At 45.4% G+C, this 24,833-nt stretch overlaps 1 long non-coding RNA gene across 1 annotated transcript; it reads left to right on the top strand.

Moving 5' to 3' along the window:
- Positions 1-4,174: 4,174 nt before the first annotated feature.
- On the top strand, positions 4,175-24,195 carry LOC134503407 (uncharacterized). The gene is made up of 5 exons (XR_010068537.1): positions 4,175-4,213; positions 21,182-21,214; positions 22,330-22,363; positions 22,470-22,504; positions 24,180-24,195. It is a non-coding gene; the product is annotated as an uncharacterized LOC134503407 (long non-coding RNA).
- Positions 24,196-24,833: the final 638 nt, after the last annotated feature.

The raw sequence follows: 24,833 nt of genomic DNA, 5'->3' as shown, positions 1-24,833 counted from the left end.
AGTAAAGCAGGGTTTCTCCACCACAAGAGGTCTCTAGGGGTTCTCTGGGAGATCACAATTTATTTAAAAAATTATTTCAAATTCCGGCAACTTCACATGAAAGAGGTAAGTTTAATTCCTTATTTTCAGTTTAAGAACACTGTTCATGCATATCTACAGGCCTACCCATGAAGCAAATACAGTAAATTTTGTAACTTCTGGCCTACATTGGAGCCTGAACATGCAGGGGTTCCCCGAGGCCTGAAAAATATTTCAGGGGTTCCTCCAGGGTCAAAAGGTTGAGAAAGGCTGAAGTAAAGACTGAAAAGTGGAATTTTTGGCCATGTTGAGACAGGACATGTATGGATTTCCAATAAACCCAGGTTTGCAAAACCTTTCCCCTTGTTCTTCCCATTAGTCTCCCCCCACCCCCCAATGAATGGCTACAGGATCATAAAGAGGAGGGCTTTGCGTTGGTCAAGGAAATCTTCACAGGCCACAATCTAGCCGACTTTGTTCTCCTCTCCTCCTCCATATTGGATGTTTCCCCCAGCTGAGAATTAAGTTCTTATGTATCTGATGAAGTAGATTGTGATCCTCCAAAGCAATGTTTCTCAACCTGGGCAACTCAAAGATGTGTGGACTTCAACCCCCAGAATTCCCTAGCCAGCATGTTTGCTGGGGAATTCTGGGGGTTGAAGTCCACATCTCTTCAAGTTGGCCAGGTTATGAAACACTGCTCTAAAGGGTAAATCAGGAAAAATGTGCTAATTGGTAGAAGGTCACTAGAGTCTTTTGGCTTCGTCCAACCTTCCCTTGGCTTGGGCAGTGTTGCTGAGAATTCTGGGAGTTGAGGTCTGTACATCTGGAGGGTGCCAAGGTTTGTGATGGCTGGGGCAGTCCTCTGAATTCTCTCATCTCCCTTGTCTGCAATATCTACAGAGGGGGGTTAAAAATATCAAGATGGCAGCCGTGATTGGGCCACTGAAACCCTGCCCCTTTTTTACTTGCAATGCACGTAGGGTAAGGTTTTGATTGCACAGTTGTGGCTGCCATCTTGATTTTTTTGACCCTGCCCCCTCCATGCCAACTCTGCCCATCATCTGTTCCTCCAGTGAATGCAAAGATACCCATCCCAAGGACAGACCTTGTAAAGAGGATGCTTCATCATTCAGAATGGCTATACATCCCAGATACTATTGTTTAGAAGAAATACATTAGTTAACGTAACCTCCAGATGAGTTAATTTTTTCCCCCTAAGTCCACTTTTTTCCCCTCACTGATAGCATCAGGCCTACAGCCTTACCTGAAGGGTAACCTCTGTTCCTTTTCTCTCTGGATTATCACACAGATCTTGGGTAGCGACCAAGTTGTTGGAGTGACTGAGAAAAGTTGTGACTTTTGTCCCCAACTGACTTTCAGGTTTGTTGTGGGGATAAAATGAGGGGAGATGACCCCCCCTTGCCATTTATGCCACATCAGTCTCTCAAAAAGGTGGGATATAATGCAATAATAAGTTGGGGGGGTTGTTCCTGTAAATTTGGCATTATTCCTGAGAGATAAATTATTTGCAATATTCTTGTTCATCCCTTCTACTTTTGCTTTCTTGAATGGGAGTGTATAGGCCAGTGTTCCTCAATCTTGGCAACTTTAAGATACGTGGACTTCAACTCCCAGAATTCCCCAGCCAGCATGGGGAATGGCTTGGCTGGGGAATTCTGGGAGTTGAAGTCCACGTATCTTAAAGTTGCCAAGGTTGTGAAACATTGCTATAAGCTAATACCTATTAACAGTTAGAAAAATATTCTGGGGCTGTAAATAGCAACTTCCCAGCTGCGCCATTGGAAGCTAATTGGATCAGAAGCATAAAGGTCCCCATTCAGAGCTCTGTGGCTCTAGTGCATTTTTAGAAAGGTGGTTAGTGCCCAAGATTAAGAAAAGGAGCGATTCATTTAGCACAGAGCCCTTGGGGGAGAGACATCCCTTCATTCAATTGTTATTTAGATCTTCCATAAAGCTGGAGCAAAGGGTTTCTAAATCAACCACCATCTTTATGACAAAAGGGTGAGTTTAAACCAACCTGATGGTCCAATAAATAGGTGTTTCATTCTACAGAAGATGAATGACTAGGAAGGATTTTTCGTTGCCTAGGAGGTGTTGGCTGATTACAGGATTCAGTAGATCTGGAGGGCATCAGTTTGAGGCAAGCTGGTTCAGTCCTTTTTTTGCTATTCATAAAGTGCATACATTGCTCTTAACTCTGATTTTCAGCAGTGGCAAGAAATGTCACAAGGAGAGGGTGATGGCAGAAATCAGGCGTGGCCAGGGTATATGTGTCAAGGAAGTCAAGATGGCAGTTGCAATGGTGTAGTCAACCCCCACCTGCACATTTGAAAAGTGTGCAGCTTTTATTGTCTGGTTGAGGTGCCATCTTGACTATTGTGACCTCCTTTCCCAATCTTGGCAGAAATCCCGTATGGCAGGGTTTCTCAAACTGCAGAATCTCAGTCCTAGGTAAATACATTAGTGGGATATCCTCCAGCATAAAACTAGTGATTTCCCTGGAGTTCGGATTGGACGTGAAATAAATAAACCCTCTATTTTTAATAATTAATTTTTAATTTTTACAGCTTCTCCAACTTTGCAGTAGTGTAAGTGGGGGCAATGATCTCCCCCAGGAGGGGCCCCCACCTACAGTTTGAGAATTCCTGGTATTGGGCTAGCCTCAGTACTGGGCCTACTTATCAGGGTGAATACAAAAGTTGCAGAATCAGCAATTATGCTTAATATTTATTCTCCATCATAGCCTTTTCCAGGTGGGTGGGCCTACAAGCTCCATCGTTCATTAGTCACATGGGATGGCCATGATGGGCATTGTTTTCCAACATGTTTGAAAAGGCCCTGGGTTCAGGAAGGCTAACTAAGTAAATGTGCTTCATATTGAACAGTGTTTTCCAACCACGGCAATTTAAAGATGTGTGGACTTCAACTCCCAGAATTCCCCAGCCAACCATGCTGGATGAGGAATTCTGGGAGTTGAAGTCCACCCATCTGTAAATTGCCAAGGTTGGAAAACACTGATACTGTATAGAGTAATACCTTTTATTGCTAGCGTTTTTCTGGCAATCATCTTGGCTTACTTGGGTTTGAGAAAGTGGCTAAGTTCAAACAACATTCTTAACCAGGTCAGATCAAGAGCGGCTGCATTCGCACAGCCCACTGAACTCAGTTTAATCTTGGCTAGAGGTTTGGTATGTGGGGTGAATCCAACCTCTTTATTTTATCGCTCAGTGTATTGTGTGAAGCCAGAAAACCATTCAGTGACCAGCTTAAATGTGTTCTAGGGCTGCAGCCACTGAAGTTTTTACAATTCTTTATGCTCCGTATGTGCTCACAAATGGCCCTGGCACTGTTGGTGCTAAATTTACCCCCGTCACTGGAGTCTATAGTAAAGGTGCAAGAAAGTGAAAAATGTAGCTCTAAGTGCTGAGTGGTCCCACTAGCATTGTAAGTGCTGTGAGCAAAAGGGGGCCTGGGTCTTCCGGAAGCTGTAGCCCCAACACATCAAGAGGGCACCTGGTTGGGGAAGGGAGGTCCAGAATGACATAGGACTACTCTACCGTCCTTTCTCCAAAAGCCAGTCGCGCCCGCGGGGCACCGGCACAGCGCCGAGGAGGTAGCCGAGCCGCTTCTATTCAGCAACTAAGCAGAGATAGACTGCCCCTGCGCAGGGAAGCTCCCCCAAGCTCTTCGGGCGAAGGGGAAAGCCGGGAGCCTATTTACCGCGGGGTAGTTCCCGTCCTGATTTACGGAAGCTTGCGGAGCTAGCGGCGCCCGATTCGGAAAAAAAGCGGTCCCTGGGAAGCAGGACACCCGGCATCATCTTCGCGAAGCGGTTTGCTTTGCGTTGACTTGAGAAGGGGAGAGATCAGAGGCCAAAGGTGTGAGATTGGCTCTCCCTCTCCCCCCACCCACCTATCGACGATCCACTTCTCTCCGTTTCCACTGGTTATTCCCTTCCCACGTGGAGCAGAGAGAGACAGAGAGCCTCGGGCGGGGGTGGGGGGCGCTGGGAAAGCCACCCCCACCCAGTCCCGCATCTTCGCTCCCGTCTTATTTCTCGCCCGCCCAGCCTGGCCTTGCCGCATTCGCTCTTTGCTCCGGATCGAACCTGCTCGGGAGTTGCAGCCTCGCCGGTGTCCCCGCACCATGATCACCCCAGCGCCGCATCAGGGTGAGCCGCCCCTTCCCACCCCGCTCCGCAGGGAGGCAGGAGAGGAGGGGGCGATCGGGGTTCCCTGGAGGGGGGATCCCCCCCGAAGCTCCGCCAGCCAGCCAGGCCAGCCATCCCTGGCTGGGGGCTGGTGAGCAAAAGCGAGGCGGCGGGGAGGGCGGCGGCTGGAGCCTCATTTTGGGGGGGGGGGCACGCCGGATTATAGACGTCTTCCTCGGCAGAGCCGGAGTGCCGGGGGGTGGGGGTTGAGAAGTGACATTTAGGCACATTGCGGCGTTAGTCCGAAGGAAGAGCCGCGCTCGCTCAGGGTGGTTGGGAATCGAGGGATGCTGCTCCCGCCGCTGCTCTGAAGCCGCTCCGGAACGGCGCCGGCGAATAGCGCTGTTTTCCATTTGGGTGTTGTTTTTTTTAAGCCCGCAGTTTGCATGCTAATGCCCGGCTGCCTGCAATTTTTCTTCCCTCCAACCCCTTAATTTGTTTTTTATTCCCCTCTTCCCCGCAACTTTGCAGGTTTTTATAAAATCTCTAACTTTCCCGTTGTGCCCTTGAATGTGTGGGAACGATCCCTTGGGACTGAGTGCCTGCTTGCAGAATTGACTTAGGCATGGTTTACCTATCACGGTTTACCTAATTACCAGGGGATGAGGGTCCGCGTGGTGCACTGACCCAGAACTGGTGTTCATCTGGAGTTGGCTTGTGGGTAGCTCTGTGCTGTGCCTCCCTTCCCAGCTAAATAGGCAAAAGGTGGATCTGTACAAGCACCCACATGCACACAAGCCCTGTTCACACAACATGCTTAACCAAGTCAGTTAAGGACTGACTCGCTAAACGGGGTTAACGTTTTTGCAGCTTAGCATCTGGCTCCTTCGATGATGGTTTGGTTTGGTATGTTATGCAGACGTAGCCAGCGGGTTAATTCAGGAACTGGGTTAGGCAGGTTGTCTGCATGCAGACAACTTGTGTGCAGGAGCACAGCTTTATGCAGTGAACTCTGGCAGGTGTGGCTAGTGGGGTGGGGTGCATGTGTGCATGCATGTACATATAACCACTTCTTCAAAAAAAATCTGGATGCTCAGCTGTTTGTCTGCTCACGGGGAGCTGCAATGGAGGCAGGTGTGCAGTGGTGACTTTCGCCTTCCGCTGTCTTCCCCTGGGAATTGCTGCAGCGGCTGAGTTTGCTCCGTGTGTGATGTGTTTGCAGGCACATGGCAGCGTGTTGCCCGGTTCACTGCAGAACTGAGCAGCCTGAAGTCATTTCTTCTGCAGCTCCTGTTTGACTGACAGGCCCGCAGATGCTGCCAAGAAAGGAGGCGGTGGTGGTGGTGAGCCTGGATGCCTTGATGGCGTGTGGCTTGCAAAAAGAGGGGTGCCCCCACCTGTTTGGGCAAGAATTTGGGCAGAGCCAGGGGTACGGAGCTCTGCCTTAGCCTGTGTGGCCCGCTTGCGGTGCCAAAGGTAGTGGCTAAGCTTCTGGTGCAGAGCAGGATGTGTGAGGGCTGGAAAGACCAGAGGCAGTTGCTAGCTGATGTGTGGAGCTGTGCTGCACCTATCAGGAATGTGCATGTGGTAGCATGCACAGTGGTAGGTTGCTCATCTCTGGTTCCCTGTGGGTCTCTTAGGAATCAGGCAGTGGGACTGCTCATCCCCTGCTTCCTGTTCTGACCTGGGGGTCTTCTGCACTGACCAATAGGCTTGCCTACACCTGCAGAGCTTCAGTGCAAGGATGAAACTAAGCCCTGATTGAGGAAGCTGTAAAATGCCAGGCTGTGGCACCCAAAGCGACGGGTCCTCTTCTGCAAGCTAGAATGCAACCCCCCAAGTGGGCTTGAAAACCAATTTGTGCTCCCTGAGATGTGGCGCCTGCACTGATGAATGGCAGCCTATCGCTTTTCCTGCTGGGAGAGCTGAACAGGCAGAAAAATCAAAGCTGGCAAATGGCTCTGAACCACAGATTGGGTGGGGGGACACCCTGGGAGATGAAAACTGCAATTGGCTGTACCTCAGGCATTTCACCCAACCAAAGTCGACCCGTTCCTGTTCAGATCTGGTGCAGTTGTATATGTGTGCGTATAATTTGCTATTTGTATGCATCTGTGAATGGTGTTCTCTCTAATTTGTGTTTTTCATTGAGTAGGTGTTTGTGAAAGAATGAAGTCTGTGCTTCTCTGTCTGTGTGAGTTTACATGGTTTGCTGCATATTTTGGGGTCAGTCTGGCAGCTCAAATTCTCTGGGGAGTTAGAATTGTATGTGTCAAGCAAATGTATTAATCGTGCATCCTATAAGTGAGACGTTGCAAGACAATGTAAAGATAATTAGTTCCTGTGCTGGCTTCTGTCCTGAAGATACCACATGCCTCTTGGGTGAGCCTTCATGGGGTGGCTAAATATTTGGTGTTCATGAGATAAGGGCCTATGGCTTGTTAAGGCTTTATATACTTAGGAACCCTTTGGTCAGAGCTAAAATTCTGGGATGGAAAGTATCAGCGATTGCATGCTCACATTTTTTTTTTAAATGCATTCAATCATGTCCAATCCTTAGAGACTGTCTGGAGAAGTCCCTGCAGTTTTCTTGGCAGATTTTTCAGAAGTGGTTTGCCATTGCCTCCTTCCTAGGGCTGAGAGAGAGCGACTGGCCCAAGGTCACCCAGCTGGCTTCATGCCTAAGGCGGGACTAGAACTCATGGCTCCCAGTTTCTAGCCCAGTGCCTTAATGACTACACCAAACTGGCTCTCATTTTCACATTAGACTAAGCTATTATGTGGTTTGCTTGTTTGTTGCATAAATCCAGCTCTTCTGCTTTGCAAACCATAGATAATGGCATAGTGTGCTGTGTGAACCCAGACAGTTGTGGTTTGTTCAAGAAACTGTGGATTACAAAATTAGGGTCTTAGTGTGTGATCCATACCAAGATCTTTAATGAACTTCCATTCTCCATTTCCCCTTAATTTTAGCCAAATCACGTTTCCCCATCCTCAGTTTTTAAGTTATGGTTGTATTAACATAACCTGTTTAACTAGGTCAGTTACAAACCTAACAGTTGCATTCACACAGCAGGTAAGCTGGATTAGAGTTGACCTTTATTTGTTTCATGGTAGCTCAGGGTATTGTGTGATCATAAACCACTTGGTTTGTTTGTACTTCAACGTGCTGCACAAACTGAGACAATGGACTAGTTCACTTACTAGTTGTGTTGTGTGAACATGGCCTATCAGAAGAGCGAACAGGATCAATTTTTCTCTGTTCCCACAATTCATATTTCATGCATTGTCTGTGAGTATAGCTGTGCACATTGGATTTTTTTCTGAGTGATGCACAGTTATGGGGGAAATTGGGACTGTGGGAACACAACTCGTCTTTGCACTCACAAATTCACTAACTGCATGCTGGTGGGGGCATTGGGTCTGTTAGGCTTCTGAAGGGCATGCTGTGCTTGACCTGTGTGATTGCACCCTGGAAGGGCTTTGGGGTCCATCCCTTCAGCTACAGGAGCCACCAGACATGGCCACAGTTGCATCAGAATGCTTAGTGGCCAATGCGTAGTGGCCAAAGTAGGTAGGATACTATTAATAGAGGAGGTATGTTGCAAGGGAACATACCTACTCATGACAAAAGTGTGGCTGGGTTCACATGTCTCCCTTAACTTGATTCCAGAATCAATCTACTTGCTGGGTTTGTACAATCCATTCATCCATAAACTAGGCAAGTAGCTTGGTGTCACACAACAAGCCCAGCCATAGCAATGCTCACCCAGATGAAAACTAACCAAGCTTGATATGTTGTAAGACTGTAGCCACTAGTTTTTTAACAGGCCTGGCTAAACATGTTACATAAACCTAGTTTATGTGTGTCCATGTACATCACCTGTTTGCATGTCCAGAATATGCAATCCATTTTTTAGGTTAGATAGAAAGGCAAAGAACCTGTGCATTTTGTGGACAACTTCTTGATCAGCCAGTAGCCTCTATGTGTCTAAGGCTGTGGATGTCCTCATGCCCTGAAACTGTGTGCATCTGTGGCTCCTTGCTGCGCCATGTGAGTAAGCAGCCATCTGTCTAATCAACAGTAATGTGCATTCCTGTTTGCAAATACAGGATGTCAAGCCAGGTATTCTAATAATCTGTATTGATTCCAGCCATAGAGAAACGCTTCTTCCTGGCATTGTGGCCATTTCATACATTATGTAGAGAGAAACCCTGCTTGGAGTCAAACTGAAGGATGGCTGGCTTTGCAGAGCCTGGTTTCTGAAGTAACCCATTATTGAGGCATGCACGTTCCCCTGAATCAGCACTTGAGCAAAGTTTTCAGGCAAAAAGCTGAGCCGTGAAGAAGCTTAATCTCAGGTTAGTGCTAACCATATATTGTGTGAATGCATCTGCAGTCCAGTAACAGTTGTACAGTTTTGTGCAGCCCATCAAATAGTTTGGCTCCTCTACCAAGATCAATAAGTACATATTTTAGTTTTTTTATAAAAAAAAGTTTACAGTTTTTATAGCCTGCCCAACTCAAAAGATTCTGGGTAAAATTATAAATGCCACAATAAAATACATCAAAATTATAAAAACAATAGTTAAAGTAAATCACAATTGTCAATCAAGCCTCCCTGAAGATAGATGCCAATAAAATTTAACTAGGGTTTTACTAGACTTATGGCCAGTCTAATCATAGTTAACTTGCAGCAACATATATACCCAGTACAACAATCAAATTAACAACAAATGCATAAAAATAAATGATCTAAAATGCAGCCAATGACTCTGATTCTCTCCTCTTTGGCACCTGCCTAATAATACAGTTGTATTATTATATTAGTCCATGACTTATGACCATTCATTTAGCAACTGTTTGAAGTTATGATGGCACTGAAGAAAGTGACTTATGACTGGTCCTTGCACTTATGACCATCACAGTATCCCTGCAGTCACTTGATCAAAATTCAGGCACTTGACAAATGGCACATATTTACAATGGTTGCAGCATCCTGGGATCACGTGATCACCATTTGCGACCTTCCCAGCCAGGTTCGAGCAAGCAAAGTCAATGGGGGAAGCTGGGTTCACTTGACGACCATGGCAAAAAAGGTCATAAAATCAGGTGTGACTCACTTAATGACCACCTCGCTTAGCAATGGGAGTTCTGGTCCCAATTGTGATTGTAAGTTGAGGACTACCTATAGATGGGATTCACCACAGACATGGAAAGTTTAAACTGTTTGATTTTTAGCGTTTGCTGTCCTATGCATGGTTTAAAAGGGAACAGGAGCATAGTAGCTCCATTGGTACATGCTGTGCATGTCAGAATGCACTGATGTGAGCAGGGGTCTGGAGGGTATAGTCAAAAAAGTCCAGATGGCAACCACAGTGGTGTGATCAAAACTCTGCCTGTTTTTTAATGTGCATTGTGATGCACATAAAAAGCAGAGCTTCGATTGTACCATTGTGGCTGGCACTTTATGACCATACCCTGGGAATGCCCCTGGATGTGAGGGTTGGTTGTCACCACCCAACCTTCCCACACACCCATGGAACATGTTTTCTCATGGCACATGGTGTTTGGCTTTTGTGAATAGGGAGGTATGTTCTCTTTACAGGTAGTCCACGCTTAACAACCACAATTGGGACTGGAATTTTGGTTGCTAAGTGGTCATTTGGTTGATAAGCAGTCATTAAGTGAATCTGGCTTGATTTTACAACCTTTTTTGCAGTGGTAATTAAGCAAATCATCGCAGTAATTAAACAGACCACATGGTCATTAAGTGAATCATGCAGTTCCCTACTGATTTTGCTTGCCAGAAGCTGGCTGGAAAGATTGAAAATGGTGATCACGTGACCACAGGACGCTGTGATGGTCATAAATGCGAACCGGTTGCCAAGCACCCAAATTGTGATCACATGACTGTGGGGACGCTGTGACGGTTGTAAGTGTGAGCACCGGTTGCAAGTCGGTTTTTTCAGCACCGTTGTAAGTCTGAACCATCACTAAACGAATGGTCATTAAGTGAGAACTACCTGTACTCCTTTCGTGAGTTGTGATATCTGGTGCTGATGTACTCACATTGCCAGAGGTGCCATCAGGTCAAAAAAGTCAAGATGGCTGTGCCAGTGTAATAGAAGTTCCTCCTGGTTTTTATGCTCAGACACCCCTACGTGTTACCTTCTCAAACTGATGCCTCTACACGCAATGGACCAATTTCTGTAATTCCTCATTAGCTAAAATAAACCCTAAATATATGTAGGGTAAAGTTCAACACCCCCCTTCCCTCCCTGTTTTTGGAAAGAAAGCCCCTCCATTTGCATTAGCCACCTTGCCAGGCAGTTGAGATTGCCTGCATGTATGTTTGCCAGGACTAAAAGTTAACCCCGTGTGAACTCAAAAGCTGACCCGTACAAAACCTTCAGTGTTCACCTTTCCCTAAACCAGGAAACAATGTGGAACCATTAGGGCTTTTAAGCTGTAATTCTATTGACTTTTGGCAAGAAGGGGCTTGGTGTTGTTTTCCCAGCAATTGTGTCAACGTGTCTCCTGAGCATCAAAATATAAACAGGGGACTGGGGGAATGTTCTTCAATAAATAGTTGGTCACTGTGGTTTTCGCTTCAAAAGGTTGGTGCCAGAATATTAAGAATGTAGGACATCTAGGCAAAGGGATGATCTGTTTTGGGCTGGGTCTTCCCTGACCATCCTGGTGCTGTTTTCTTTGCAGCAGAGAAACCAGGTTCTTGCTATTGTGTGGTCTTGCAAGCTTTCACATTCATGAGCACTGCCTCTGGTTTGTATAACAGGGAAACTACAGGTCCTCACTTAATGACCATTCGTTTAATGATGGTTCAGACTTATGACGGTGCTGGAAAAACTGACTTACAACTGGTGCTCACATGACCATCGCAGCATCCCCACAGTCACGTGATCATGAGTTGGGCACTTGGCAACTGGTTCGCATTTGTGACTGCCACAGCATCCCATGGTCACGTGATCACCATTTTCGACCTTCCCGGCCAGCTTCTGGTAAGCAAAATCAATGGGGAACTGCGTGATTTGCTTAACGACCACATGGTTCGCTTAACAACCATAGTGATTCGCTTAACAACTGCCGCAAAAAGGTTGTAAAATCACGTTGGATTCACTTAATGACCGCTTTGCTTAGCGACTGAAATTCTGGTCTCAGTTGTGGTCATTAAGCAAGGACTACCTCTATTTATGGTAAGTCTCGGGCAGTTGCTGACACTACCTTAACAAACAGAGGCATCTATTGATCAAAGATTCGAGTTTTTGTCTGACTAAACTTTGTCCTCTTGTTCAAAACCTTTCTGTGATTTGGAAGTTTATAATCAAAGTGAAAGGAAGATGATTTCTCCAAAATATCAAGTTTTCTTCCACAGCTGTTGTTTGGTACCTATCCAGTTAGAGTTGTATATTTGTGTATACCATAACAAATGGTCCTGCTTTAGTGCCGAAATTATGTTTTTGGGTCTTGGACCAGTAACATTAGTTTACTAATAATTTTTCCAGCCTGACCAAAAGTTTCATGTAATGCTGTTGTGTGGAATAATATTAATTGCTCACGGTATCTATTTTAGTGTACTTGATAATCTTTACAGGTAGTCCTTGCTTAATGACCATTCATTTAGTGACCGTCCAGAGTTACCGTAGTACTGAAAAAACAACTTACAACCGTTGAAGCGTCCCTGTGGTCACATGATTGCAATTTGGGTGCTTCGCAACTGTCGTGCATTTACAACGGTTGCAGTGTCCTGCAGTCACATGATCTCCCTTTTCAACCTTCCCAGTTAGCTTCCGGTAAGCAAAATCAATAGGGAACAAATGACCACATGGCTCACTTAATGACCATGTGATTCGCTTAACAGCCACCACAAAATGGTCATAAAATTGAGTTGATTCACTTTACAACCACATCGCTTATCAACCTAAATTCCAGTCCCAATTGTAGTTGTTAAGCAAGGACTATCTGCAGGTTATGTCCTCACTGAGAAATCACACTGAGATGAGGAGTAGGTCTCTAGTGTTTATTACTGCTACATAAACAGAATCCTAACAAACTGAAGAAGCGTGGGAAAAACCCAGACAGACAAACCCCAAAAGCTAAGGTGGGCCTGATCTGTGTCTCTTTGAATGGCTGCTTAATTCCTCAGCATGCGTTTTCCACCCTTGATGGGGGCCCCCTCCTGCTCGCCATCAGTACTCATGACAGGTTATTTCTGAAATCATCTCATAAACCTAAATGTTACCAGAACCATAGGTGAAATGAAATTTCACATACCCATGGCACTCGCTGATTCAAATTTGTTTGTTGTGAAGTTCAACTGATCCATTTTATGCTTTTGATGTGGGCATGGTAGAACAGGTCAAGTTCAGCTGTTATTAGTCAACATTAGGGCAATACCACTGAACATTCTTACCAAATCAGTATATTATTTGTACCTTAAAAAAGCTTAAATCCACACGTATTGAAAGATCATCAGAATTTGTAAGCAAATTCAGATGAAGAAGATCTGGGAATAATTCAACATAACATCCCTCCAACACACTCATTTCTTTCAGTCCTAATCTGAACCCAGCTCTTTCTGAGGCCCATCCTGTGTATGACCAATGAATCATAGGGGAAGTATTCAGATATGAACTAAGAACTAATGTGCTTTTAATAAAGAAAAATCAAGAAAAAGGAACTCAAGTTTTCTTTTTTTTATCCATTCAATCATGTCCAGTTCTCGGGGACTGCCTGGACAAGTCCCTGCAGTTTTCTTGGCAAGGTTTTTCAGAAGTGGTTCGCCATTGCCTCCTTCCTGGGGCTGAGAGCGCGCGACTGGCCCGAGGCCACCCAGCTGGCTTTGTTCCTAAGGTGGGACTAGAACTCATGGCCTCCCGGTTTCTAGCCTGGTGCCTTCACCACTACACCAGACTGGCTCTCTCCAATTTCCTTAGGTGAACCCAAATTATTTCAGGTGGATACATTTATAGGGTATGTGAGAGCCATACCTCTCTTAGATCCAAAAGCCAAAGTCAGGTGTTACCACCTGTGTGTTGTTTTATCCCCCCAGAGGAAGTGTTCAAGTTGTTTTCAGGATAAAGAGGCAAATTTTCTGACTGCAAGCATCCACTGCTGCCTTGTACTTCCTCAGCGTTTGACCAGTCAGCGTGCCAGCCACCAAAAAAACGAACAAAAAACACCCAACTCTTTTTTTCAGTTCAAGGACTTCTGAAGGGCTGGGCTAGAGCCACCCCTCCCAAATCCAGACTCAGATCCCATCTTCTAAACCAGGTTCGCACTTAGCACAAGTGTGAGGTGTTTTACAGCATTGCAGAATGCCACTTTTCTTTTTAGAGGTGGAGATGATCGAACTGTGGTGACGTGATGTGGCATCATGGAGGAATGAAATTAAGGGGATGGATAACGCCAGTGGGCTTCCCTGGCCAGACTTTGAACAGAAAAAAAAATTTTTTTTTGGATCTAATAGCTCTGGGAATTGCCACTCCCTTTTCCCCCCTCTCCCTGCTGCTGCACCAGTCTTCTGCAGAGTGCTTCTCTGGCCCACTTCCAGATCCTTCTGGTTTGGAAAACTCAACTGCTGATTTGGTTAGAGGAGAACTTGCCCCACACCAAACTCACATCCAACCCATGGTTTGCGGGAGAAGACAGACCTCGGATGATGGGGAGAAAAAAACAGAAGGGCCTCTAGGTTCCAGAGGACATCTCAGGACAACGGTTGAGATTTCGGGGATGGGCGGGGTGCTGACCAAGGACCGGTGGGACAAAACTGAGGGGGAACTGGCCAGGCTTTGGTGCATGGTGGAAGCAGAAGGCGCGCAACCCTAAGTTGGGGTGAAGTTTCCTATAAACAGTTTTTCTTGGAGCCAGCTCTGGGAGGACCTGAGCATCCTGCATCCTTCTGATCTGCCTGCCTCCTAAGCCTGGCAGCGGATTAAGATGCTGTGCTGGGTTATGCAGTATCCCGTCTCCATGGCAACCCTCCATCCTCTGCATTGGAGTTTGCATTATTCATCCGCAGTCCCAGCTGCCGCAGCTGCCCTCAATCTTACCTTAAGCGCTTGGAGGCTTCACCTTACTTATAGGCTGCAGGGGGTTGAGGGCAAGCCAACTTTCTAGTTTTCTCTGCAAGAACAGTAAACCAGCATGGGTAATGCTTCTAAAGCATGTGATGGAGGGTGCACGTTGGTGTGCAAAGGATGAGGCAGCTCAGATGAAGCACTGGGTTTTACTATAGACGTGATTCCCACGTTGGGCAGGGGGTTGGACTAGATGATCTCCAAGACCCCTTCCAACTTTTACGTTCTTGGATTGTCTGATTCTGTGAAAGAGGTATGGAGGGGGCAGTAAGGTTCCCAGATAAATCTGCTCCAAATCTGTGGCCAAATTGTTGCTCATAATCATGGCTGAGGTAAGGTTTCTCCTAGTTTTGGTGTCAGGTGGGAAAAAGGCTCCTTTGCAGTGAGGTACAAGAATCCCAAGAGGGAGAATTTTAGTGGCCTGGCCTAAAATTAGGATTATGTCTAAAATGTTATGCGTGGGGCAAAGACAACACTGGCAGTGAGAGGACAGAAGAGAAAGCCCATGGAGGCAAGGCTGGACGTTGGGAGGGTGCCTTGGCCAAGAAACACTTGATAAAAGTCAAGAATGTTCTCTCCTTTTCTATGCCCTTATATAGGATGGAAGAAACAACGGTGTCAAAATAAGTCAAAATCTGTAGGAGTTCTGCGGAAAGGGGCAGTTGATGAGGCTCCCTTGGCCAGAAAAATTGGAGTCGGTTACAAGGAATGGGATGGAAATGGAGAGCAGGGGAATTAGAGAAATGCTGTTGACGTGTCCTCTTGAACTCTGGGATGTTTCTTCCTGATGGCGGGCCGGAGGAAATCCCGATGGAAGAATGTTCAGTTAAGGAAGAAAAACATCTTGGCTTTCCCATTTGAAGGCAGGCAGGCACGTAGAGAACAAGTTATCCAACCAAATAGGTTTGGAGAAGGGTTGAAAGATACCATGGCTATCAGATCAATTAAAGACCTAGGAGCTGCACTGACACACCAAGCTATGCTTGGGTAGTTGGAGAAGAAGGAGAAACAGAGGAGGAGGAAGCATAAGAATCTGTTTATTGTGTAAACTCAGAAAATGGGTTTAATTCAGAAACAGGTTAACTGCATGGTCAGAATGCAAGCCACTACATTATATCCCCAAAGAGAAGATGACACTTAGGTTAGAACCGTTTGTACAAATCTCTGGTTTGCCTTCCTCAACTTGGTTGCTTTGATGTGCATTACAGCACAGATTGTGGGAGGCTGATGAAAAGGGCACCAAAAGGGGACTTTTCTATGTTGTGATAACAGCAGTGGTTCAAATGTTGGATTGGACACTGGGTCTGGATTGGATTGGACTCTGGGTGACTTTGAGCCAGTCATTCTATTCCAGCTCAGCACACCTCGCAGGATTGCCATGAGGATAAAATTAGGGGAGATCCCCATGTAATTTATTTATTTGGGGTATAACACATTGTGGTGGCCCAGTTGTGGCTAGTTAACCTGGATTTAGGGTTTAACATGTTATCTGAACCTAGTCAGTGCAATGTAAATACAGCCAGTTGTAGGTCATTCAATAAGCCATGATTTATACACACTATGGCTTAGCGTAATATGCCTTAGCTTGCAACTAGCTATGATGTTGTCAAAAAGAAATGGGTGTTGTCATATCATGGTACATGCTCCGCACTTTTGAGTTTGCAACGTCACACGCAAGTGTATAAGGGCTGGAATCTGCAGCATGAAGTTGCATGGAGCATTTTGTCATCCCCTGCCCCCACCCCCACCGCATGCCAATGTCCCAGTCTTTTTTTCTTTCCATCACTGCTGCTGGGCACAGATTCAGGAAATCAGTTTCTATAAATGTTCTTGGGCTTGGTCTGTTCTACCGTGCAACAGAGCTCTATTCTCTTCTTTTCCCTTTCTCTCATAGCAGCTCTATTCTCTTCTTTTCCCTTTCTCTCATAGCAGTGGAGTTGAAGCCTTTGTACCCTGAAAATCATTTCTTTCTCCTCTTTGTGCTGGAGCACCATATCAGAACCTCTCTGGCAATCTTTCCTTTTCTCCAGTTGCTTACACCACCCGGGTTTAATTCAGTACAGGTTAAGTGTCGTGTGTGAACACTGCCACTGTGGCTCATGGTCACCATTTGAACCCCTGATCAGGGCCAGTTGGGGTGACTGGAAAGAGAGGGGGGCCAGAAGCCAAGATGGCAGCTGCAACATCTGTAAAAATGGGGCAGGGCTTTGATCACATCATCATGGCTGCCATCTAGACTCTTCCTCCCTGCCGCGCCACCCCAACCCCCCGCAGATGCCCCTGGCTGGTCCTTTGTTTAGACGGGAGGAGACATCAGATGACCAATATCACTAAGGGATGTCAAATGGCCAAACTATTAACTTTTTTCTTTATGAAAAAGGGGCAGCATTTGGATGCTCAAGTGACTAAATGTTTTGGGACTAGAAACAAAGCCTTCTTAGCAGTGGCACTCCATCTAGAGCAGTATTTTTCAACCTTGGCAACTTTAAGATAGGTGGACTTCAACTCCCAGAATTCCCCAGCCAGCTGTGCTGTGCTGGCTGGGGAATTCTGGGAGTTGAAGTTCACCTATCTTAAAGTTGCCACGGTTGAGAAATGCTGATCTAGAGAGTGTCCTTCCCCCAGAGGCTAGACAGGTGCCAACTTAGTTTTGTTTCAACACTGGAAGATGTTATTATTCATTCAGGGTTTGGTTCTCAGTGGCAGTAGCTCAAGCTGGATCTTATTTTATCCAGGTTGTTTTACTGTGGTTTTGTTCCTTTGTTTCATTTTATTGTTTTTCTTAATTGCATCATGCCCTGGCATCTTTTGATATTGCAGTATAAATAATAAATGGATGCAATAAGAATAGAAGACTCCCAGTCTTTATTGGTCTTCTGCAAAGGTGTGTATGTGTCTACACCTATGTCTGTATCTTGAGCTATACCTATATTAATACCAGTTCTGTACTTATACCCATTCCTGGCATGGCTTTAGATTCAGGCAGTGTTCATAATACAAAGGGGACTGGTTTAAAATTGGATTGGGTCATTTGTGGAAACCTAACTAGTGCCTTAGGAACTTGTCTGAACCAGACCATCAAATTAAGCCACATTACAGTCTACTTGGGTATAGCCTGTTATGTGAACACAGTTATATGCTTTGCTAACCTAGTTTAGGGATTTGCATGGTATGTGTTTTGGATGGCTGCCTTACTGCAGTCACAGCTCTACCCTATAGTGAGTGTGTATACAGACAGGAATGAGCACATGTGTACACATTTCTTGCATCTCATTGTCATCACTCACAGACCTGCCAATTTAATTCTGCCCTAGTTTTAAGTTCAGTTCCATGATATCCTAACTGGGTTTTCAGATGCCAGTCCTTGATAGCTGGAATGTCACTGTTCATACAAAGATGGCCACCTTGAGAACCCCCAAGGATGGGGATCTCTACGGAAATGCCCTGCCCACCATATCAGCAGTGCAAAAAAATTTTTTTTTCTTCCTTTGGTTGCATACAGCAAATCAGCAGGGTTAAAACTGCAGAAAACCCCAAGAGGAAAGAGGACTGAAGTGGAATGTCTAGAGTGAAACAGAAATATTCTGCACTGCAACATTTTCTTGAAAGCCCCATTTGTGTAGGATATTGGCAAACTCTTTCTAACTTCATTGCAGATTTCCAGAAGCAGATTTTATTGGCTGGCCTCATCCAGCAAGTCACTTATAAGTGACCTTTTAAGACAACACATTAAAAAAAAAACCCTCAACAAGATGAAAACTATCCAAGTTTACCAGGTTATGCAAAAGCAGCCACCAGATTTTTAACTGGCTTAGTTAAATATATTGTGAGCCAGTCTGGTGTAATGGTTAAGGCATCAGGCTAGAAACTGGGAGACTGTGAGTTCTAATCCTGCGTTAGACACAAAGCCAGCTGGGTGACCTTGGGCCAGTCACTCTCTCTCAGCCCTAGGAAGCAGGCAATGGCAAACCACTTCTGAAAACTTGCCAAGAAAACTGCATGGACTTGCCCAGGCAGTCTCCAGGAGTCAAGACTGACTGGAAGGAACCAAAAAAAAAAAAAGTTAAATCTATTAGGCAAATGAAGCCATTGTATTTCACTAGCTGTTGTCACATCCAGGCAAGAAAGCATTGCCAATATCTATCCAAAAGGTACATGTGTGTTCTTAAAACATCCAAAGGTGCTGGTAGCAATCCATTCTTTTTATTTTTTATTTATTTTTTAAACCGTGGGAACTTTAAGATAGGTGGACTTCAACTCCCATTTTTTAATTCCTTTGCAAAGACAATTCTGGTTTTGTCCAATCAGATGCTGCAACCACAGCTCTGTGGCCAGACAAGTGGTTTGCATCAAAAGGTTCTGGTTCAAACCTCAGAAAAACGGCAGAGAATGTTGGTAATGACTGGTCTGGTGCAGGGCAAGGTAGTTTCCTTTGCTTTTAGCTGAAAAGATTAGTCCACAAGCAGTTGTGATATTTGAAAGGTGGAAGAATGACCGTTGGCTCCTATTTAAGGTTGTTGGTTCCAAATTGCAACCTTGTGCCATTTTGAAGGGGAACATATTTAGTTGCATTGATCGGACCAGTGTTTCTCAACCTTGGCAGCTTTAACATGTGTGGACTTCAGCTCCCAGAATTCCCTTGCCAGCATGCTGGCTGGAGAATTCTGGGAGTTGAAGTCCATCTTAAAGCTGCCAAGGTTGAGAAACACTGGATTGGACCATGCTTGACATTCAGAGGACTGTGTTTTCTATGGAGAAATACAGAAGACTGACAAAGCCTGGAAGACATACCAGCTAGAGACTAGATAAGACTTTTATTCAGTTTCCAAAGGAGTAACTACATTAGTCCATTGCAGGAAAAAAAAAAGTGATATGAGTCACCTTAAAGACTACTCAGAGAATATTCACAAAATATTTGTTAGATGACTGCAGATGCTGACTGCAGTCAGGAAATCAGAAGACGCTTAATCCTTGGGAGAAGAGCAATGACAAATCTCGATAAAATAGTTAAGAGCAGAGACATCACACTGACAACAAAGGTCCGCATAGTTAAAGCAATGGTGTTCCCTGTAGTAACATATGGCTGCGAGAGCTGGACCATAAGGAAGGCTGAGCGAAGGAAGATCGATGCTTTTGAACTGTGGTGTTGGAGGAAAATTCTGAGAGTGCCTTGGACTGCAAGACGATCAAACCAGTCCATCCCCCAGGAAATAAAGCCAGACTGCTCACTTGAGGGAATGATATTAAAGGCAAAACTGAAATACTTTGGCCACCTAATGAGAAGACAGGACACCCTGGAGAAGATGCTGATGCTGGGGAGAGTGGAGGGCAAAAGGAAGAGGGGCCGACCAAGGGCAAGATGGATGGATGATATTCTAGAGGTGACGGACTCGTCCCTGGGGGAGCTGGGCGTGTTGACGACCGACAGGAAGCTCTGGCGTGGGCTGGTCCATGAAGTCACGAAGAGTCGGAAGCGACTGAACGAATAAACAACAACAATTTGTTAGATGTGAGTCAGATACATTTGCACTGGCAAGTTCTTTAATACACATAGGGTGGGTATACCCAACATACCAGACCAAGCTAAAATTGTGGTTCATTGTGTTGTGGGGATTCAGCCATTGTCCTAGCATGATCTGTGACCCAGGCCATCACATTAAGCTATTATATGGTTTATGGGTCCAAACATTCCATGATATGAGAACAGGGATACTGTGTTTTGTTAACCTAAGTTTAGGGTTTAATGTGTTGTGTGAATCTACCCTAGTGGAATAAGAGAACTTGGTTTTGTTTAATTGCAGAGCAGTTCATCCTTTGATGGATAGCAATCATACCTGGGCTCAAACAGGTCGGTTGAAAACCTAGGGCTGTCTTTGCACAGCTTGCAAAGCTTGCTTAATTTTAACCTTGGGAAGATTGCTTTTACTAGCCCAGTGCTCTTAATTGGCTTATAATTCAGTGTATAGCATGAAACTAGCAGAGGGGCTAATTCAGTGAACAAGGCAGACTTGTTATATGAGCACAGCCTTAATATTCTGGGGGAATGGAGAGCTTCAGTGAGCAGTCCCACATCACACACACGAGGTTAAACCTATTTTAGGACTTGCAGTTCTGCCTTTTATGTTCCCACTTCAGTGTGGTGAGAAAGCTGCTGTTGGTTTTTCACAATCACAGTCAGACCTTTAGCCCATGAGCAAAGCGTAGTGTTAAACTTCCTAAGTTGTTCAACAATACTTTCGAGCCAGCTCAGAGGCTCCACCATGGAATCTATCTTTTAACTCCTTTGATCAAAGGGAACCCACTTAGGTTGCACAGCTGAAGTGTTAAAGAATTTATGTTATTGTTTGATTGATTGTTTTTAGAAATGTATAAGGCTACCCAACTAATTCCCCCACTAGTTTGGGGAAATGGCTGCTTTGGGTGTGTCATTTGGCATTTGCTTATTCTTCTTGTGTAGAGATTGGCCAGATTGTCCAATCAAGAGGGTAATGGAGCATTATTGATAGATGAATGTATTGAAGGATGAATGATGTTTGTTAAGCGTTGTAAATAGTGTTGCCGTAAAGGCAGAGCTGCAGTTTGGATCTGTTGCAAGGTTTGGTTTATGTGCTTTGTTTACTTCTGTCACCCAAGAAAATGGAAGAGATATGAGCAACTAGTGAATCCAACCAGATATGACTGATTCCAGTGTTACCTGTAGTATGGCATTATCCATGCAAAGCAGGAGAACGAACACAGAAGAACGGTATAGTATAGTACTGCAAAGTTTGTAGTAAAGTAGAAAGAATGACTTCACCCAGTAATTACCCAACAAAGCTATTGAAATAAAATATTCAGTAGCTTTGCTTGGCCACTGGACTCTGACTCTCTGTTCTCTTTACTCCCTAGAGACCAGCAAACCCATTGACCCCTTCACTTACGGTGAGTGAAGTTATAGAAAGTTGCAGATATTGGCCTACATGGGTGGAAGGAGGTCTGGAGTTTCTCCCTTCAAGAGATGAAGAAATGTGGCATGGCTTGGGTGGGGAATCCAGGGTGTCCGGATATGAATATACTGGAATGGTCACAAACATCTGACTTTTGAACCTCCATATCTCCCTCCAGACTATGAGACATTGCGCTTGGTGGGGATGATCCTGGCCACCGTCATGTTTGTGCTGGGAATCTTGATAGCACTGAGTGAGTCACCTTTTCTTGATGCTTGCATCTGTTATGCTTGTTTGGATCTGACTTGGGCCCCTACAAATCCCATCCTGAGTTCTCTCATTCCTAATTCTATCTCTTTTCTTGGATTCCTTGGAGAGAGACCCTATTTTGGGTGTGTATGAGTGTGTTTATGAGTACAGGTAGTCCTTGCTTAACAGCCATTCATTCAGTGATGGTTCGGACTTACGACAGTGCTGAAAAAAACTACTTACAACCAGTCCTCACACTTATGACTGTCGCAGCATCCCCATGGTCACGTGATTGTGATTTGGGTGCTTGGCAACTGGTTCGCATTTATGACTGTTGCAGCATCCCATGATCCCATGATCGCCATTTTCGACCTTCCTAGCCAGTTTTTGGCAAGCAAAATCAATGGGGAACCATGTGATTCACATCACAACCACGTGGTTTGCTTAACACCCACAGTGATTTGCTTAATGACCACCACAGAAAGTTCGTAAAATTGGGTTGGATTCTCTTAGCAACCAAAATTCTAGTCCCAATTGTGGTCGCTGAGTGAGGACTACCTGTACCTTTTGTAGACTCATTACTGAAACACAAAAATGTTGCCCAATGGAACGGAGAGCCTCTTTCTTTTTTGTTTCTCAATAAAAGGATGTAAGGGGGAAAAGCCAAATCTTAGAGTGCTCACGTTTTGTTTTTTGCACTCTCAGTCTTGTGGTGCCCCTCTCTTCCTCCCTGAATTCTGTAGATATGAGTGCTTGTGCCCATGTCCACACACCCAATTTATTTTCCACACCCCAGATCTCCAGACTGTATACCTGGGCCTTGTTTCTTCCTGTCTGACTCTGCCCCTTTCTCTTTTGCAGGTAAAAAATTCAGATGCAAAAAATCAGACCCTGGGTAGGTACTTTCTGGCCTTTTCCTTCCTCACCCCAGTTCTCCTACCCCTGGATATTGTACCCTTGGCCCATCTTCACTGATTCCCTTTCTACCTCCTCTCCTGCAGACTGTCAGACCCCAGGGCGACAGGCAAGAGTCCCAGTAAGTGTTGCGGCGTTGGGGGAGAGGAAGGCCCAGGCAAGGGGGGCCCTTGCTGGCATGCTTGTATAACCCTGTGTAATTTTAGCTGGGGTTGTGTTAACATTGCATGCTTAATCTGGATTCTGAATTGATGCAGAACTAACCAAAGGGAAGCGTTCACACACCATGCAAGTTTAGCATCATACAGAAATGGTAACGCTATAACCTAGTTAAGTGTGTTGGGTGAACATACACCAGTAAGTAAATCTTTTATTGTTGTACCCATAGGTCATAACAATGTAACATAAAATAAATACAAGAGAACAGAATAAGAGTAAAATAAAGTAATAAAGGGTGTTAGATACAAAGAGGTCAAAATAGGATAAAGCCAGGACAATGATGAAGAATGGGAAAAAATATTTCCGAGTTTAAATGGTGACAAAGCAAAAGTAGCAACTGATTACTAATAGTTGGAAACACCTCTGCAAGAAGATCATTCAACCGTTTGAGCTCTGGGCCGTTAAATTCATCCACCATCAATAATTATGGCTCTAATCTTCTTGTAAATGGGGCAGTGAAGGATGTAGTGAATAATGTCCTCCATTTGACCGGCACCACAGGGGCAGAGATGATGTCCAACAGGGCACTCACACAATCCCCCTTCAAGACATGCTGAAGGCGTGGTCTGCAAGTGAAGCGATGGAAAGGCCTTTCTCAGTGGGGCGTTGGCAATATTAACCGGTTACTGGGGGAAGCTTCTATGTCCTTTACAGTGATGAAACCAAGATGAACATTTGGATATTGTACTGTAGTAGCATCTTTATTGGCGTCCCTTCCAGAAAACCTATCTCTAGTGGTTTCTCTGGTCCAAGAACTGAGTTCTTCCGAAGTGGGGAACACAACACAACAAGCATTCACTCCTTACTTGGGTGGTTTTTTTACTCCTTAATAATTTCTGCTTAAAAGTAGCCTGGGTGTCCTCCCGTAACCACCCCTCTTATTCAGCAGGGGCTGGGCTGGGCTGGGCATGCATGTTAACGTAAGGCTATCTGTCCATCACACACTAAACTTTCTTCTTGGGGAGAAAGTCAGCCACTGGCTGAAGCTCCCACACCTGAAGTAACCTCCTACCCACCTGGGGTTACCATGGAGCTTCCTGACGTTGCCAGGGGAGATGAAGACTCTATGGTGATGCCGTGGCAACAGATAGCACTCTTCCTAGAGGAGCTGAGAAGCCCGCAGGGAGACTTGTTTGCAAAGGCTCCTGGATGGTGGGACACCTTTGTTTCAGCCTAAAAGATGTGAGGTTTTGGGAAACAGAAAAAAATGGGATGGGGTGGGGAAAGAATGGGGAAAAGAATTTTTACAAAGTACCCCAATCCTAAATCACACGTGTGAGATGGGCGGCTATATAAATCCAATAAATAAATAAATAAACCCACATGCATGAGATGGGTGGCTATATAAATTCAATAAAAAAAAAACGAACTCGATTGGAAGAATTAAAACCCCCCCCCTCCTTTTTTCAGTGGCTTTTTCCAGTTGCAGTTAAAAGTGTTATTTTTCCAAACTTCATTTTCCCCCCTTCTCTGAATGTTTCTGTTTTGTGGGTGTTCCTCCCCAAGCTTTTACATATTGACTCTATCTTAACACACACTTCCCCTACTTTCTCCCTCTCCCTCTTTCTCTTTCCCAGCTCCAGCTGGCACCGTGTAGGCACCGTCCTGAAGATGTCCTGCTCCCGAGTGGCTGGCGATGAACTGCGCCCGGGACCTTTCTCTGGAGACCTTGGCACAGACTGCCCTGGAAGGGGAGGGGCTCTCCTGTCTGACCTCGAGGAGGGAGGGGCACTTTTCTAACCAGTTAGCTCTTGCGCTTCCATTGCATGATGGGAGCAGGCCACCCGGGTGGGGTTGGGGCACAGAACAGGCCACGAGGTGGTGTGGCCCACGTGCCAGTCAGTTTCAACTGACCCCCCTCTCTGCTGGGGGCTGGTTCTTATAATCATCCCCCTCCTCTACACAAGGTCCCATTAAAATGCAATAATGCTGCCTGCTGCGCTCTCTGGGAAAACAAATCACCAAAATGCTTCCTCGCTGCTGGGCATAATATAACCCTCCATTGCTATTGCTGCTGCTGCTGCTGCTTTGCTGTCTGAGCCTCTTGCTGTGCTGTGAACACCATTAGCCACCAAGGGAGGTGGCCTTGTCCAAAGAGCCCCCTGCCCTTGTGGGAAACTAGCCCTTTCTTGGAGTGGGGCTTTGTAACCCGTGGAGCTACGATGGGTAGGGCTCCCAGAACTGGGATACAATATTATTTCTGACCACTAGAGGGCGACAGAATGAAGAGT

The sequence above is a fragment of the Candoia aspera genome, chromosome 10 (genome assembly GCF_035149785.1).
Source record: "Candoia aspera isolate rCanAsp1 chromosome 10, rCanAsp1.hap2, whole genome shotgun sequence".
NCBI lineage: Eukaryota > Metazoa > Chordata > Lepidosauria > Squamata > Boidae > Candoia > Candoia aspera.
This window is presented reverse-complemented; position numbering and strand designations above follow the sequence as displayed.